Raw genomic sequence first — 3602 nt, 5'->3', positions numbered from 1 at the left:
CTTTGCCATGCACCTATCAGCATACATACCACTGCTTGTGCCCTTTGCCATGGTCGACATGGTTTGGCTGCACCATCATTGCCCAACCCCCATGTTGAACATTCATGCTCAACCAAAAAATTGCTTTTTTTGCTTAAAAACTGCAAAACTAGACAACACTATGAGCAGAACAACAAAACCACTACCATATGCACAAAGTCTCATTTTTACCTCCTACTTCCATATCTCAAGTAGGTTGCCCCATCCCCTCCATAGTCTGTCCTTCTGGATCAAACACCTGGCTTTGCTCTCTTCCATATTTACCCATGCATGTAGCCATCCATGCACACAATAGGCCCCCTAGAACTTTAGCACCTCTTAGAGCATCAACTTGCCTCCTTAACATATTTGGCTCTACTAGCACTTCCCTTGAACCAAAAAACACGTCTAACCCTACCAATGGCCTTTTTTCCATGAGGCAAGCCACACAAGATCCCGTGCCATTCTTCACAATAGCATCATACTTAGATTGCATTGTAGCTAGCCAAACTTCTTAATTTCATGCTTCATAATATGACACAAGCTCTTTGTCATACTAGACACAACCAAAACATAACAATCTAGATGATACAAAAGCGGCATGGTGAAAACCCAAAAGAATATGCCTACCTAGAGGTGAGCCCCATTTACTCTCATGCAAGGTTTTCACTAATAATCCTGGCATATTTCTTGCTTGCTCATTTTCATCCCTATCCTTATCAATTATATCATCATTCTAAAATGTATCATATACGTATTGTGAGCTCGTATGTGTTTCATTGGTAGATGCTAGCAAGGGTTGATCTACATCTCCCACAAAAACAACATCAAAACCAATCGAGATAGGCTTTATTTGTGGATGATAGTACCTCTGTAACCTTTTCTTTGTAGATTGTAACAAAAAAAATGCTTTTCAAAACCTAATCATTCATTATTTACCATTTTGTTCAGGCATAGAACCATTCTTTGGAAACTTGGAATATTGCATTACACCCAAAGTACACCCTTTGCATGCATGGTTTAATGGTGCCTAAAGAGGGGGAAATGAAGCACCTAAATCAATTTTTTGCAAATATAGCAAACTAGCAAAATCTCACATGACCAAAATGAACATAGCAAAGTTTTGCACCTAAAAATAGCCTTTGAAAAAAAAAAACTACGCAATTTGAATCTTCCACACATTTCTAGTACACATTGAGCTTACACAATCCATGAACCGAAGTACTATATGCCACAATAGTACCTAAAATCATGCATGGTCTACCTATCATTCAGAACCTTAACTCTACAAGATGGAGTTTTGCAAGTATAGACAAAGGATTCTTCTTGATCCTTGGGCCCATACAGAGCATCCACAATTGTGAAAGGGTACTCACTTGTAGCAATAAGCTCAAAATTTCCAATTCCCTAACTCAATAAGACACATTGTTGGCATACGTTGGTACAACCAAAGTTGGTTGATGCTAGGAAATGTGTTGTGTAGTTCTTTGGATGCTGACATGTGCATGGAAAAGGGCTAAAGCAGGTACAAAAGACCTAGGCAAGTAGGGACGAGTGGTCATAGCTGATATGAATGGATATATGTGAAGTGCTCATGCTGTGGATCATGCCGGTCTTATCAGGTTTTGGAGCTTAGATGGGGAAGATATGGCCATATGAAGTTTTCAGGGGGGCTAGTTATGTGCCCAGTTGATTGCATTATTAAAGGTGCCATCAGATGGTGGACTTCAAAGTCAGCAATGTGGGGATTCAAGTGTGTTTTGTGGCTTGGTGTTCCACCCACTGGGCACCAAATGGAAGTTGATTGAAAAAGGCGAAAGATGGGTTTTTTTGCTAAAGTTTTATGAGGACCTTGAAGGGCCCTAGGGGGAGAATCGCCCGGTGAGTGACATGTGTCCAACCAATCAGCCCACATGCAAAGGCATTGGCTGGATAGTTGGGGTATATATAGTGCTCCATGAACACACTCTAAGAATCACAAAGCATGGGAGTTTGGGGGAGCTTGATGAGCCCATGGCTATGGGGTCTAGCCCTCCTTCCTCACATGCGCATAGCGAGCACTGTGCTTGGCAGATTTTGGTGGTGGTGTCTTACTGCGGGTGCCGCCGTAGTGTTTGTTGGTAGAGCCGGCCGTTGAAGTCTCTGTGGATGATGATGATGATGTGGCAAAGGTGGGGTTTTAATGGCCCCTATGGGCGTTCAACTTTTTATGAGGGGGAGGTTTCCACGAAATTGTTGTCACAGCGCCGTGACATCCGTATAAGGGATGTTTCCCATGTTGTACTGTGAGAGAGAGGGATAAGTGGTTGAGGTATCCCCATCACGCAATGTGTACTAAAGGTGATGTGCCACTTGTATGGAATGCATAGAAATGCAAAAATGGGCTCAAGAAAGGCTGCACGAGCAGGATAGACCCAATTTTTTTTATTTTTCAAGTATTTTAGCCTCCTATAAGAGGAGTTTTCTTGGACATTGAAAGGGATTTTGGCCGTTTGGCTTTAGCAAGAGGGGCTTTAGAGCCATTAAGTCTATGCGGAGATAGGAGGGCTATTGGTTTGTGGATGTGCGCCCGTCGATGTGTGTCCCGACGGAGCAGATTTGTAATTGGTCATTTTGAACAAATTGAAGCCATCATTGTTGTGTTTTTGTGTCGATTCCCCCTTCCCCCTTCTCTTTTTCTCTCTATGTGTGTGTCGATGCTGGCAGATGTGTGTGCTCACAGACCGCTTTGTGTTGTGCAAAGACGTATAGAGAGAGGTGTTGTGTGTGTGGAAGGCTATGAATTGAGCAGTGCGGAGTGAGTGGGTTTGTTTGTAGTGTTGCAACAAGTGTGTGTGTGTCGGGTTGTGTGTAAACGATGGTTTCCCTACATAATTGTGGTGTTTTGAGAGGTTTTTCTAGTGGATTGGGGTGTTGTAGAAGCACTGGGCTGTAGAGAGGTGTCTGTTTTGTGTGCTAGTGTGAGAGTGAGCAGTAGCAAAAAGAGTGTGAGCCAGCGCACCGAAAACGATGGGGAGAGAGAGAGAGAGAGAGAGAGAGAGAGAGAGAGAGAGAGAGAGAGAGAGAGAGAGAGAGAGAGAGAGAGAGAGAGAGAGAGAGAGAGAGAGAGAGAGAGAGAAGAGAGAGAGAGAGAGAGAGAGAGAGAGAGAGAGAGAGAGAGAGAGAGAGAGAGAGAGAGAGAGAGAGAATGCAAGTTCTATGCAAATGATGCTCTCAATACACAATTTGAATGACTACAAGACCCTAAGCATTCTATTTATAGAATCTTAGGTTGAGGTAGGGCAAAAATGTGTAACTGGTGCAAAAAACATAAAAGCCCAAAAATGGCTAAAAATGTGTGCACCTAGCCAGGCTTAGAAAATGGCCGGCTAGACACGTGCTAAAAGTGTCCACCCATGCAATATACATGATGTGTGATGGGTGGCCAACACAGGACAATCACTAGCTGGTGGTGTAATCTAACACCCCCTCTCAGCACCGGATGCTAAGACAACACAGAGGAGTCGAAGGTGAGAAGCCAAAGTCTGTTGAGGTACTGCCTTTGTGAAGATGTCTGCTGCATTGTCCAATCTAGGAACATACTC

Source organism: Adiantum capillus-veneris, chromosome 12 (genome assembly GCF_014529385.1).
Source record: "Adiantum capillus-veneris isolate H3 chromosome 12, ASM1452938v2, whole genome shotgun sequence".
Taxonomy (NCBI): domain Eukaryota; kingdom Viridiplantae; phylum Streptophyta; class Polypodiopsida; order Polypodiales; family Pteridaceae; genus Adiantum; species Adiantum capillus-veneris.
This window is presented reverse-complemented; position numbering follows the sequence as displayed.